We start from the raw sequence: 15,086 nt of genomic DNA on the forward strand, positions 1-15,086 counted from the left end.
ACAGAAACTAGCAGGTGTCCTTAACTGAGGAATCACAGACAGTATTGCCTGTGCAAAAATCCATGTGGTGTTAAGTCAGCTCTTGAGGCAGCCCTCAAGCTATTCTCTCCCAACTATAAAGGTAATGCAAGCAGACACTCCTCCAGAACTTCTAGGGTGACGTTCCTTGCCAGGACACCAAATTCTCCAAATAAGGCATCCTAAGCAACAAATAGGTCTACTAAGGAACAGATAGTTGAAAACAACATTACTCATGCAAGGAAAAGAGTTAGTTTAGCCAAACTCACAACTCCCCCCTACATAAATTGATGCTTGACCAAAAACCACTTCTGTAAATGAAAACACAGGCAGTGCTTTTTTTTGAGAATAGCTCTTCTCAAGGCAGAGTATCCCAGTCAATTCCCTTTGACGTTCATTACGTGACTTGGTTAACGTAATGACTTTCACATCTCATCTGCCTATATCTACATATGAGAGAAATGCTGTTAACTGGCTGCTCTTGGCAGGTTCCTTACCACACATAATTTTATATTATGAAAGAACATCTTGCTTTTTTCCCCTGCAAAGGGAAGAAGGAAATTACTTAGACATGCCACACTTGCTAAGGCTGACTGAGCTAGAGTAGAAACCCTAGCAGCTCAGCAGCTGTACTTCTGCTCTCTGAGAAAGGGTCTTTTATAGTCGGCATGGCTGTAAAGCACAGGATCACCGCCTACAACTTACGCTTCTGTGACTGACCAATAAACCCCTCCAATGGAAGAAGGCTGGGAGGAGATGGGCACGGGCAATGTGCCTAGGGAGCTCAGGTCGGGTGTGACTAACCACAGCTTTTGCAAAGCAAGCCGTGTATCCATTTTATCTCAACACAAAGGGGACCAGAGGCTAGCCTTTGTTTTAGGTCAAAGGTGTTAACACCTAACAACAGCTGAGTGGATCAACTGAGGGTGTAAACGTTTCTCCCATTTAGTTCATTAAAGAGTGTGAATGCCTCCCTGAGCTAGCCAGACCAGCATGGGGGAAGCGAATATGTAGTTCAGCCCAACACAGAGTGTAAGAACTGAAAAACTAACAAAATTTTGAAGAGGGCAACCGGGCTTCAACCCACATGTTTCTACCCAGCGACAGAGGATGCCCAGCATTACAATGGTGAGTTTATTACAGAGACCAGTAACAGGAATCACACTGGTATTGCGATTGAACTGTATGCTGCCATTGTTATGTTTTGCCAAGTGTAATGTACATTTGCATTGTGATTTCAGTGTATTTTGCATTGGTCCACTAAATCAGAAATCCCGTGTCACATCAAATATCTCCAAGTAAATACATCTGATATTAAACATTACACCCTCCGTACACAGAATATCTACAAGAACCTGGTCAGAGAGTACTGGACTCTCACAACCTCTCCTCAAGTCTATGGTACAAATGCCAACTCTGCTCAAGACATAAGCAAAATGACCACAGAACATCACTAAAGCAAGAAAAAAAAAAAAGAAAATAATAAATTAGATTTCAAAACAAGTTCCAAGTACAAGCAAACGCAGGAAAGACTATTATTAACTTTCCAAAAGTCTGATACTTGATTTAAAATACAACTTGACTTTTGTCACCTTTGTTATATCCAATATCAACAAAAGCACCTGAAGAGCAGCACAAAGGAATTCCAGCTACTCTGGCCAGTAAATCAGCTTCATCTGGTCAGGCATAGGGTGGAGGCAGCTTAAATGCCTCTATGCAAACACCCACAGTATGGGGAATAAACAAGAGGAGTTAGACACATGCACATGCCTGCAGGGCTACAATCTTATTGGCATCATGGAGATGTGGTGCGATGGCTCCTATGACTGGAGTGTTGGAATGGAAGGATACAGGCTCTTTAGGAAGGATGGGGAGGAGAGACAAGGAGGGGGTGTCATCCTGTATGCCAATGACCAGCTGGAGTGCATGGAGCTCTGCCTGGGGATGGATGAGGAGCCGACCAAGAGCTTATGTGTCAGGATTAAAGGGAGGGCAGGGGCAGGTGACGTTATAGTAGGGGTCTACTACAGGACACCCAACCAGGAAGGCTCAGTGGATGAGGCCCTCTATAGACAGATAGGAGCAGCCTCACGTTCACAAGCCCTGCTCCTCATGGGGACTTCAACCACCCCGATATCTGTTGGAGGGACAACACAGCAGGGCATAAGCAATTCAAGAGGTTCCTTGTATGCACTGACAATAACTTCCTTCTCCAAGTGATAAAGGAGCCAACGAGGAGGGGTACTGTGCTGGACCTTGTACTCACAAACAAGGAGGGGCTGGTGGGGAACATGAAACTCAAGGGCAACCTTGGCTGCAGTGACCATGAAATGGTGGAGTTCAAGATCCTTAGGGCACCAAGGAGGGCACACAGCAAGCTCACCACCCTGGACTTCAGGAAAGCAGACTTTGGACTCTTCAGGGGTTTGCTTGGTAGAATACCATGGGACAAAGCCCTGGAGGGAAGAGGTGCCCCAGAAAGCTGGTTAATATTCAAGGATCTCCTCCTCCAAGCTCAGGAACAATGCATGCCAACAAAGAGAAAGTCAGGCAAAAATGCCAGGAGGCCTAAATGGATGAACAAGGAGCTCCTGGACAAGCTCAGACACAGAAAAGAAGCCTACGGAGTGGAAGCAAGGACAGGTAGTCTGGGAGGAATACAGAGAAATCATCTGAGCAGCCAGGGGTCAGGTTAGGAAAGCTAAAGCCCAAATGGAATTAAATCTGGCCAGGAATGTTAAGGGCAACAAGAAAAGCTTCTATAGGTATGTTGGTGGTAAAAGCAAGACTAGGGAAAATGTGGGCCCTCTCTGGAAGGAAACAGATCTGGTTACCTGGGATATGGAGAAGGCTAAAGTATTCAATGACTTTTTTGCCTCAGTCTTCATGAGCAAGTGCTCAAGCCCCACTGCCCAAGTTGCAGAAGGCAAAGGCAGGGACTGTGAGAATGAAGAACTGCCCACAGTAGGTGAAGATCAGGTTCAAGACCATCTGAGCAACCTGAATGTGCATGAGTCCATGGGACCTGATGAGATGCATCTGCAGGTCCCAAGGGAACTGGCAGATGAAGTTGCTAAGCCACTATCCACCATATTTGGTAAGTCGTGGCAGTCCGGTCAAGTTCCCACTGACCAGAAAAGGGGAAACATAACCACCATTTTTAAAAAGGGAAAAAACCAAGACAGAACTACAGGGCAGTCAGTCTCACCTCTGTGCCTGGCAAGATCGTGGAGCAGATCCTCCTGGAAACTATGCCAAGGCACATGGAAAATAAGTAGGCCATGGGTGACAGCCAACATGGCTTCACTAAGGGCAAATTGTGCCTGATAAATCTGGTAGCCTTCTACAACAGCACTACAGCGTTGGTGGATAAGGGAAGAGCAACTGACATCATCCACCTGGACCTGTGCAAAGCATTTGACACTGTCCCGCATGACATCCTTGTCTCTAAATTGGAAAGGCACAGATTTGACAGATGGACCACTTGGTATATAATGAATTGCCTGGATGGTCACATTGAAAGACTTGCGGTCCATGGCTCAATCTCCAAGTGGAGATCAGTGATGTGTGGTGTTCCTCAGGGACTGATATTGGGACACGTGCTGTTTAATATCTTTGTTGATGACATGGACAGTGGGATCAAGCACCCTCAGCAAGTTTGCTGATGACACCAAGCACAAAAGTTCTTTTTTTTAAAGCCAAGTCATTCCAAATGTCCTGCTTTGAATGCAGCCACTGAAATGGCTGAGGCCTAGGCAGTGTCAGGGTACAGTATTGTCAGCAACTGACTAGAACTGAGCACTTCAGCATAGGAGGGGAAAAGTGTTTGAGTCAGTCCTGAAGGTCCCACAACCCAGAGCATTGTCTCTTTATTTCACTGTAGAGGTGATACAAATGAAATTGATTCAGTTTGCACTGAAACAAACTATGCAGACTCACACAGTCAATCCACAGAATGAGGCTGGAAAGGACTTCTGGAGGTCACCTTGTTGCCCTGCTTCAGCAGGTGGGGTAGACCTGGAGCAGGCTGCCAAGGACCATGTCCAGACAGATCCAAGCATCTCCAAGGATGGAAACTCTACAACATCTCTGGGCAACCTGTGCCAGTGCTTGGTCACCCTCACAGTGGGAAGGCATTTCCTGATGTTCAGAGGGAACCTCCTGTGTTTCAGTTTGTGCCTGTTGCCCACTGGCCTGTCACTGGGCACCATGTGGCTCGACCTTCTTTACACCTTCCCTCCAGGTATTTGTAAACACTGAAGAGTCCACTCCAAGCCACTTTTCCTCATAGGAGAGATGGTCCAATGCCTTATCATCCCCAGCACACTCTCTCATAGCTCTGTATCTATCCTGTACTGAGGAGCCCAGAACTGGGCACAGTACCCAAGGTGCAGCCTCGCCAGTGCTGAGTAGAGGGGAAGGATCACCTCCCTTGACCAGGTAAGCAATGCTCCTCCTAATGCAGCTCAGGATACCATTCGCCTTCCTTCCAGCAAGGGCACAGTGCTCTTGGTCAACTTGGTCTTTACCAGGACCCCAAGGTCCTTTTGTGCCAGTCTGCTTTACAACTGGGTGGTCTTCCTGAAGCTGTTCTTCCCCATAGACACTTCCACTTGCTGAATTTCATGAGGTTCCTGTCAGTACTTTTCTCCAGCCTGTCAAGGTCCTTCTGGATGGCAGCACGACCCTCTGGCCTATCCACCACTCCTCCCAGTTTTGTCACCAGCTAACTTGCTGAGGGTACACTCTGCCCCATCATCCAGATTATTAATGAAGATATTAAACAGGACTGGACCCAGTACTGACCCCTGGGGTACACCTCTAGCTACTGGCCTCCAACTAGACTGTGCCACTGACCATCTCACTCTGGGCACAACCATTCAGCCAGTTTTCAATCCACCTCACTGTCTGCTTATCCCACCCGTACTTCAACAGTTTCTCTACACGGACATTATGGGAGACAGTGTCAAAAACCTTACTGAAGTCAAGGTAGGCAATATCCACTGTCTTCCCCTCATCTACCAAGCCAGAATTCTATAATAACATAACTAAGAGATTGGTCAGCCACGACCTCCCCTTGATGAATCTATCCTGGCTCTGAGCTATTCAGGCAGTGATCTCCAGTTGAAAAGAGATGATTTCTTAAGCCTTTCCGGCTGAACCCACTATCATACACTGCCCATGCCGATCATCTGCACATTTATTCTAACACATTACTCAAAGTTACTATTTTTATTTAGTATTTTATTTCAGAACACTCAAACTAAACCAGAGAGCCGTACAGAACATACAGTTTTGTATAATCTTCACCTTTCAACAGTTTTTGGAATGTTTCTGTTGCTTCTGAGAATGAGAACAGAGGAACATGGAAATATTTATTAGGTTGTCCATACTAACTTATTAATACATATACTCCAAATACCTCAGCAGACTGAGGGGGAGGGGATACTATGGAAAGACAATAATTTCACACACAGCCTCTCCTGTTCCTATGGAAATCTGTCTAGATTTGGAAAAGTTGTTAGCCACCAAAAATTGTGATTTGCAGAATAGCTTATTACTGAAACTCAAGGTTTCTGAGATATTGTGCATTTGCTGTAACCTTCACTCATTCCCAGAAGCAGCCAAATGGACCAGATGCCTAAAAAGAGACTTTCAGTACTTTAGCCTAAGGAAAAATGCATGAGGCTCTGTATCAGAACATCACGAGGTCAGAATTAACTCCAATCAGAAGGCAGAAAAATAATTTTGTTTATTATACAAGCCTTTTTCTTCTGCAAGGACAACTTTACTATCTCTCTGCCACTAAAAGGAGACAATTAGCAGCTTCCATATCCTACAGAAGAGTTGACTGAGGAGTCCACATGATTACTTCTAGCAACACTAAGAAAAACACTGAGAGACCATGCAAACGATCCAGATTTTTGCAGCATTACTTGTCCTGAGTTCAGAAGCAAAAGTACCTGTAGCAAACAGTTGAGGGTTGTTTTTTTAATTTATATTAAGAAAATACGAGTTACCAAGGATATAAAATGCCAGACTTTAGATTACATGCACAATCTTCATTGAATCCTTAAGGGACTTAGCATGTGAGGATACAGTAGATGCACAGAAGCAGCATTGTCCTCCTGTGCTTCTTTGTGGCTAGACATCTACTGATGTTACATTTCCACATAATAAAAGATCTTGCATTCACCGCAAAACTAGCTTGCATTTCCTAATATTAGGATCAAGCTCAGACACAAAGCAGACGTGATCACAATTCAGCGCACCGCTTGATTCACAGATGAGAACATAACCACCAGAAACTGAATGCTTTCTTAAACAGTTAAGACAGTAAACACTGCTGCAGTGTATGCATGCAATGCTCCTCTTATCTCCCCCATGATATTGTACTGATCCCCACACGTGCAAGTTTCATCACAGAAACACAAGACACATTAAAATTTAAGGTGGCAGCCAGCCATGAGATTCCAGCAATTAAAAACAACTAAGGCCACAAGACTAATTTTCTAGCTGAACCTCTCCTTCACTGATATCGCAAAGCTTGTTATTTTTGTAACAATGCAAGCAGACAGTACTGCTGGTAATGACTTTGGAATTTCTTAGCTCTTAGTTCAAGTCTGACTTGCACCCTTAGCTAGACAAGGTACGACAGCCTTGAGAAGTGTATAGGCAGGTATGGTAAAAAAAAAAATATATGCATTATACATACATTGCCTTCCTCTGAAAGCGATGTTCCAGCTGGCAGCTTTTGGCAGTGCTCTAGCCAACAGGAAAAGGCGGAATACTGAACTGATCCCTCAATACAAGCATTTCAACTTTATGATCTTTGAAATATATGCACTTGCTGATCAGGACTACAACATCTTTTGGTAGGTAACACATGAGGTATAACAGCTTTGTAAGGAAAAAGAATTGCCTGTATTGTCCCTCTCTACTCCACCCCAAATCTCACTCTGCATTTTGGTTCACCTGGACTTTAATGCAGATTCAAGTAATTTTCTCCCTTAGAGAGAGAAAGGAGTCAGCCAAGCAGAACTGTATTGCCACCTCCTACGCATAATTAGGCCAGGGCTATAACAGTAAGAATATGTACAGACTGAATCACCTGTATCTGGGAATACGCTCAAATCCTAGAGCTGCAGAACAGCAAATACAGCATAAGGGAGTACACTGGTGCCCTACAAAAGGTGTAGCAGAATCCCTCCATGCAAACAAAATCAGAGACAGGAAAAAGTAGTGTCGTGAAAGCGGCCAGAGAGCAACGCCAGCCCCCTAAAACCTCCAGGAGAGCAAGGGCCCTGATTGCCAGGCCCAGCCACACTAGTGTTGATAGTAAAGGCAAGTAGGGGTTTCTCACCTCGTTGCCCTTCTGGTCATTAGCACAGCTAGGCAACATGCCAAAACAAATACTGAAACAGCACCTGAAACTCAAGCCACAGCTAAAGCAAAACCCCTATTTTTGAATGGATAACATCTCTTATAAAAAGCAGGATGGCTAAGTAAATTAACACATTACTGATTTGGTGGTTCTACGCTTAATGAAAGTGTCTATATACATATATGCCCGCCCCCGCCCCCCATCATTTCTATTAAACATAATACAAGACAATCCTTCAGGAAATCTACCCCTCATGAAGAATTCAAATTAGTTATTTCATCAGCTATTGTACCTGCATTAATACCTGAGCCAGTTAGTTAATAGCTGAGTATTAACATTGTATTAATACATACATAAGAAATACATAAGAAAGAAAAATAGAACTTCACAACAGCAGCATTTGTTCCTAATAACACAGGGCAAAACTCAGAATTCCTAGTACCTGTACATGTCCTAATGTTAACAGGTACTGTATGAACACACACCAAAACAGCCACGGGTTATGCATCTAAATAAAGGGGATGATTTTCAAGCCCTTTGGCTGATGTGGAAGATATCACAGTCATCAATGCTTATGACCTGTGCAAAGTCACCTTCCCCTCTCACACAATTTTCTAACAATAGGTACTTATACTTGAAAACAAAACCATGACTACTGATGGAAAGTTATTGCAGCTACAGGATATAGCTATAATTGCTAACATCTCTACTTTATTCAGAGGGGCTCCCACAGGTCTTGTTGAAGGCTGACATTACATTGGCATTAAGTCTCAACTCTAAATCAATTTCCTCAGTCAAATTCAGGGCACGAACAGCAAGTTAATGGTGATAAAACAAAGTGTGTTATACTGGATGGACTACATGCTCCACTGGATCCACTGGCAACCACAGCTCTCTCAACAGCTAAGTGACACCAACTGGATAAATAAAAACAAAACACCAGTGCTTCATGGAAGGAGTAATTTTATTCTACCAGATTTAAGTAGCCTTTATTACAACTGCTGTGGTGAGAGCAAACAGTGGAAATCCTAAAGGACACTTAACAGAGGTATATGGTGTCAAGAATTATTTGCAGGGAAGAAAAAATAAATGTAAAGAAAACCAATGAATGGTGGAACTGCTCTGCTGAGAAATTAAAAAATTATTATTAGTGTCAGGATTTACATCACATTACGGCATACAACAGTAAGTGGAAAAAGGTCAGAATAACTCAGGTTTGTTACCACTTAGTTTGCAATACAGACATCTGTATAGCCCTCAGGTCAGTCCGACCAGCAGGGAGGGGGCACCCGCTAATCAAACACTAACCTCAGTAAGAGTTAGTAGCATTGAGTGAGATCGTTAGACATCCGAGAGCCCTGCATGTGCCGCTGACAGGCCAGAGATATTTTAATATCTCCCCTCAGAAGAGAGGCAACCTATTGGACAACATACTCTGGTTTCCATATGTTTTCCATTTTCACGAGAACATGGCCTCACTTACAATTCTCTCTGCTATCACAAAATATGTAGCCTGCAGTGAAAATGATGTGAGACCTGGAAAGGGAGAGCTTGAAGGTATCTTGTCCTTTCCACGGCCTAGAGGCAAGACAAATCATCCGTACATCCTCCTCTGCATTTTTATCTAACCTGTCCTAAGCATCCCATGAAGGGTATTTCAGAATTTCTCTACCTACCCTCTTCCAGTATTTAACTATTTTTACAACAGGAAAACAGACCACAGAAATGAACTATCCAATGGGTGTACATAATACCAGTTTTGACCTTTGGATGGAAAAGAGAGATTTAGCAGAATACCTGGAAAAAGGAGACATACACACGCAGAAAAGGTGGTACGAATCTGTTTCAAGCTTGCAGAGCTTAAAGTTGTTACTGTCTGACAGCTGACTGAAGGCCTGTGTGACAAAGTTGTGTGGTCTCAATCCACTCCCTAGTTCGAGTGTCATGACAGAAAGCAATGAACACAGCAGGCTGCACCGAACAGCAGGCTCCGACTAGATACCAAGACATCCTTTTGCAGCAGAAGTATAACTTGCAGGTGAGGGCTGATACTTCTGGAGAAACTTGAGTAAGTTCTAAGGAGAGTTAGAAGAAAGATACATAGCTAAAGCTGGATCACAAATTCTTGTGTTCTGTGCACTTGTTTATTGTGCACTTGTTCAAGGTCAAAGATGACTATACTAACACTACAACAAAAGCTTTGCTGTAACACTGGGTTGAAAGAGTATTTTTTTCTGCACTTAAACTATAAGCCCTCAAAAATAAAAAGGAACTATTAATGGATTCAAATCATCATTGTTGTACTGCAGTTCTTAGTATTTTGACAATTTTTCCTTAAGTACCATTTCCTGAACTATAGTAATTCTTGAAAAAGTCTCAACCATCAGTAGGAAAAAACATTCTCTCGTTGGTACAGAGAAAGCCCTACAATTTGAACCCATAAGATCCAGTCTTTCACAGACTGTCAAGACTTAAGTACTTGTTTTGTGGGTTTTTCTTCTTTTTCTTAATGGGACAAAGTAATGACCCCACTCAAGACAGTGTCAGGATTTGGGAGATCATCTTTATGATACTTGAACCCTTGCAATTGTTAATACTGCTATTTAATAAATAATACTTTAAAAAAAATAAACTCTTCTTGTAACTTGATCTCTACCTAAGCATCAAAGCTAATATTTGCACATCCAGAGGTCCCAAGTTTGCGAATATGCAGGAAGCCTGGACACTGATCTCAGGAGTGCTGAAAATAGACATGTTCACAGTTCAAAAGAAACTGCAGACACTCGCTATCTCCAAAACGTTGAGGCCAGCTGCCACATAAAATGTGAGGTTGTCTTGAAACAACAGAAGTTTACAACTTTAGGCAAAGCAATACCTGCTACAGAAAGGGCAGCAAAGGCTTTTATGTTATTTATTGTCCAGTGCAATTTGAATTCTTGCAATTAAATCAACTACTAGATTTTACTTTGACATTATAGCAGTAACAGTACCCACAATGCATACATTGTGGAGGAAGATGATGCAAAACTACAACATTAAAATTTAAGTTTTACTGCAAAAGTTCTCTGGAACACACTTGACTGAAAAGCAAGCTTTCTGTTTTATGGTCTTCGGGTGATTGATATTACCTTCATTAATTAATGATAGACCATAGAGTAGAAGAAACAACAGTCTGCCACTTGAAGTCAAATAGATGTGCTAAGATTTTAGGTAATATTTTTGTATTAAAAGACTATGGTATTATAAAACCAGACTTAGAAATTACATAAGTGCAACTAATTTATTGTAGCCTTCAAGGGCTGTTCACAGATTGATTGGCAGAGACTAGCTCAAGCAATGTAAGTACTAATGTCAACAAAGCTAATTGACCATTTTGAGATTAGAGTATTGAACACCCAGGCACTGCCTGAGATACAATCACAGGCACTGCAGGAAAAAAGCTTGCATAAGATGGTGTGGGTACGACAGTAGGTAGCCAGAAAAGCCAAAATCTTGCAAGCAAAGTACGTAAATACTCTCTCCATTTCTGTCTTGCTATTTATCACCTTCAAGAAGAGACTCTTAATGCAGTTGGATGCTATACATCCATTTCTCAACTTGAAGTCTTGTGTGCTGATATAAAAGCAGAGAAATGAGTAGATTTTCTTGGCTAAGAAGGGGGTGGGGGCAGCAGGGGGGAAGTCTTTTCACCCACATCACCATGCCAAGTTTTGCTTCCATTATTAGCCTGGTCTCCCGCAGAAAAAAAAGCTTACCTGACCACTATGTAAATAGATCCCTTTCTTTACTTACAGCACCCTTTAAGTCACTTACTGATTTCAATCAGGGAAGAACAGATTACCAGCAGTTAATTAAGTTCCTATAGCTTCTGTAAAAACAGCCAAGACAGCAAAGGCAAAACTGCAATTCGAACTTCTACAGGCCCACCCCCAAAAAATACAGAATCCAATTTCCGTAACTGAAAATGGTAGCCCACACATCACACCATTAGTGCAGTCTGTGGAAAATGGGGACTACATGGAAAAAAATGTAGACACACATGCAAAGACAATGGAAAAAATCTTTGTTTGACCTCAAGACACAAATTCACAGAAATCTTCATTAACTCTGCTGTTCAGAAAACTATTTGCTTATTATAAGCAGATAAAGCACACATGTACACACACACTCCCCTAAAATACAAACCTCTGGAGCCCCCCTTGGATGACTGAGCACATTTTATTTAAAATCCATCTATATTTAACCAGCGGAACTCCTTGTAACATGCAAGAGTTAAACTGTACAGAGGACAGATATATCAAGGACAGGAAACAACCACTAAACTGTCCCTTCCTTCATCAAGGTTAACTAGCTGAAAACTGGCGTCAGGCTAACCGCATTCATATTACCTCCAACTGGACTGACTGAATTCCTATCTGCTCAGTACAAAGTCCCACCACCCTGAAAAATACCCTGGCACCATTCAGAAAGAGATTAGGTACTTAAATGGAAAAGCAACTATATCTGCAGTTAAATTAGATTATAAATTTGTACACAAAGACACTTTGTGACAGAAATTGAAAGCTAACTGCCTGCAAGTAGGAAGAATTTCTCCCCATGGGTACAATAGCCATTACAGTGGTTCTGTTTCCTCTACAGCACTGAAACTGGAGACTGCTTGGATATACAGTACTGAATAACAATTCCTCCTTTAATTGCCAATTTCCTATTAAGGATATACATTTAGGCCACTATCAAAACTAGCAAACATAAAGCATCACCATATGCTTTCTTAAATGAAAGATCTAGAAGCAAATCCATACAACCAATATGTGAAGAAGCCCACAGCAAGCCTACTTTATTCAACATCACAGAAGGTACAGCTGGAAAGGGTCTGAAGGGGTCTACCTGAAAAGACACCATGTCTGTGCACATGGGGAGGGGAGGGAATCAACTGTTTTAAAGCATTCCTGATGGATATTTTACTAGCAGGTTCAGAACCTGCCCATGAAAACTCCCCCATCTTCACACCACTGAAATCAGCAGCCTGCTCAGACAGCATCCAAAACCAACACGGTGAGAGGTCAGCTGTATGCAAAGCTGAACTAAACTACAGCATCTCCAGGTCACAAAAGCTTCTTCGCTCCATGCAGCTCATTAGAATTGACAGAATTGCAGCTCACTGATGGGCAACTCGTGATGATGTAACAGATTCATACTTCCATGTGTTTTCTGTGGAACTTGAAGATCTCAGAAGTGTTACAGAAGTGCACCTCTATCCCTCCATCACAGTACTCCCCTGAAAGAAAACGTGGGGAAAGACTAAACTGGGCAAGCATCCCCAGAACACAGCCTCCTCCACAGACCACAACCATAACTCCAGTTACCTTCAATAATGTAAAAATCCAGGCTACACTACATTGTCCATTGCCTTGTGGCTTCAGGAAAAAGCATCGGTCCATGAAGCTTGCGCACATGCACTCTCACCTTACCTGCACCGTTCACTCACACAATTTGATGTGTAACATGCTGAGCAGCTCAACCCGCTACCAAAATGAGTATGGACAGTATCACCTCTTAACTTTGTATTGCACCAGGTTTTTAACCATTCAGATTTGGCTCAAGACAATACCTAATTGTGAAATATCAACTGCAACAGTCAACCTTGCCAAACACGAGGAGTGGATAATTAAACAAAACAAACATCTATTAGAGCTGCATGGCTGAGGTTCAGTCTCCTACTAAAAAAATATTGTAAAGGCAAAGGCAGATACAAAGCCTACCCCACAGAATTTAAATGCCAGTATGTCCTATATCAACTCCACTATCTTGTCATGCACTCAGCAGGAGGAACACGAGAGTATTCCTACAGCAAAAACAGATAGGGAGGAGCAGAGAACAAAACAGTTTGTGCTTCATTTTGTTCCCTCAACTATCTGACTATTCATAGGTTATCTGTGATATGCTCCTGAAGGGGATCAGGGGAAAGGTAGAACTGTCTTCTGTTTTTGTATAGCGCCCAAAACTGCTGCGATATGAAAGTCACACATTGCATTTTCTGCTAAGCTCTGCTCTACTGCTCAGAATGCAATCTGACAAAGCATTTCACACACTACACATTATATGTGACTGGTGAGTATGGTGCTAAATACATATTTAGGCTGTAACAAATATACACTTTGTTCTCCAGCCTTCTGACAACCTGGCAAAAGTAATATTATTACATTCTTCGGATATATAAATATCCAAGAGGGCATGCCAAGAGGACAGCACAGAGCTGCCTGATTTCTGAGTTCAGATCAGGTATAGTTAAATACACATGCACACTTAGGAAACATCCCATCAAAGCTGTTTGATTCTTCACGCATAAATGTATACATTTTATATATAAATATAAAAAATTTATTTATATATATTTATTATAAATATTATCTGCAAATTAAATACCAAAACATATACACATTCCCCCAAGGCAGCCCAGTGCTGTTTCTCCCCGCGCTCCCGGCCTAACAGGTTGCACACGCAGACAACACCCGTTTTGCCCCACACAGACGGGGGATGGAGGGAGGGGGGGATGGAGGGAAGAACCCCCCGAAGGCAGGCTCACCGCCACCGCTGTCCCGTTAGCGTTTCAGCACGACGCTCCCAGCCGCGCCGGAGCGCTCCTTCCCCGGGAGCCCCTCACGCCGGGAGCGCTCCCGCCTGCGGGGCGGCTCCGGGCGGCGCCTCCCCGCGGACCCCGGCGCCTCGCCGGGGAGCCGGGGGCAGCTGCCTGGCGCTCGGCTGGGGCAGTCAGTCACCGGCGCCCAAGCGGGGAGCTGGGCAGCGCCGGCTCCCTTTTCCACCCCTTCCCCACCCGCGCCGGCACCTGCGGCCGCACCTAGGCAAGCCTACCTGGCGGCGGCAGAGGGCAGGAGCCGGCGAGGCCCCCACGGCCCCTTTCTCCCGCCGGCGCTCGGCGCCGGCAGCCGGGGCGCTGCTGGGGAGCCGGGGCCGCTCGGCGGGGCCGGGCCGGGCGGCGAGGTGCCGCCCGCTTCCTCACCACTGCTGACTCAGTAGCAGGCGCCGTCCCTCCGCCCACCGCCCAGAGGCGGCCGCCGCCGTCCGCGCAGCATCACTGCCCGGAGACACCCCCTCCCCAAGACGCACCGCCCCGCGGCGAAACGGAGCCGCACCTGCGGGCACCGCCAGCGACCCTCTGGGAAGGGAGAAGAGGGGTGGGAAGCGGCCCCCAGGCGGGGACGCCGGGGTTCGTCCGACTCCATCCCAAGAGGGAACGCGGGGCGCTTCCCAGCGGCACGCGAGGCGAGGAGGCGCCGCGCCTCCATCTTGAGGAGGGGGCGCGGGAGAGAGGCCGGGCGCGGGGGGCAGCAAATGTCGCCGCCCCCCGGCAGGGCTGCGAGCACGAAGTGGCGACCCTGGCGCATCGGTCACGCTCCCGTTGCCGTCCGCCCCGCCGGCCACTGCCGCCCTACGCAGCGGGGTCCAGCTGCGGAGGAGCCGGGTTACCTTCCGCAGGGGATTTACCTTTCCGTTGACTCCACCTCGGTGCTGCTTGTGGAGATTAAGCAGCAAAGGGCTCCCAGGTCTTACCGATGTGGGCGTTGGTCTCTTCTCCCAAGTTACTAGTGATAGGATGAGAGGAAATGGCCTCAAGCCGCGTCAGGGGAGGTTTAGGTTGGATATTAGGAAAAAATGCTGTACT

General features: G+C 44.8%; 1 protein-coding gene across 6 annotated transcripts in view; it reads right to left on the minus strand.

Annotated features, from left to right (window-relative positions):
* The window catches only part of KIAA0319 (KIAA0319 ortholog), a 61,599-nt gene extending 47,143 nt beyond the window's left edge, over positions 1 to 14,456 (minus strand). For 5 of the 6 annotated variants that reach the window (XM_064443718.1, XM_064443715.1, XM_064443712.1 and 2 more), the window contains exon 1: positions 14,276 to 14,456. The gene's annotated coding sequence lies outside the window, so the exon portion shown is untranslated. Of the gene's footprint in view, positions 1 to 14,261 lie in introns of all 6 variants that reach the window. The other variant, XM_064443710.1, reaches the window with a different exon arrangement.
* Positions 14,457 to 15,086: the final 630 nt, after the last annotated feature.

This window comes from Phalacrocorax carbo, chromosome 2, assembly GCF_963921805.1.
Source record: "Phalacrocorax carbo chromosome 2, bPhaCar2.1, whole genome shotgun sequence".
NCBI lineage: Eukaryota > Metazoa > Chordata > Aves > Suliformes > Phalacrocoracidae > Phalacrocorax > Phalacrocorax carbo.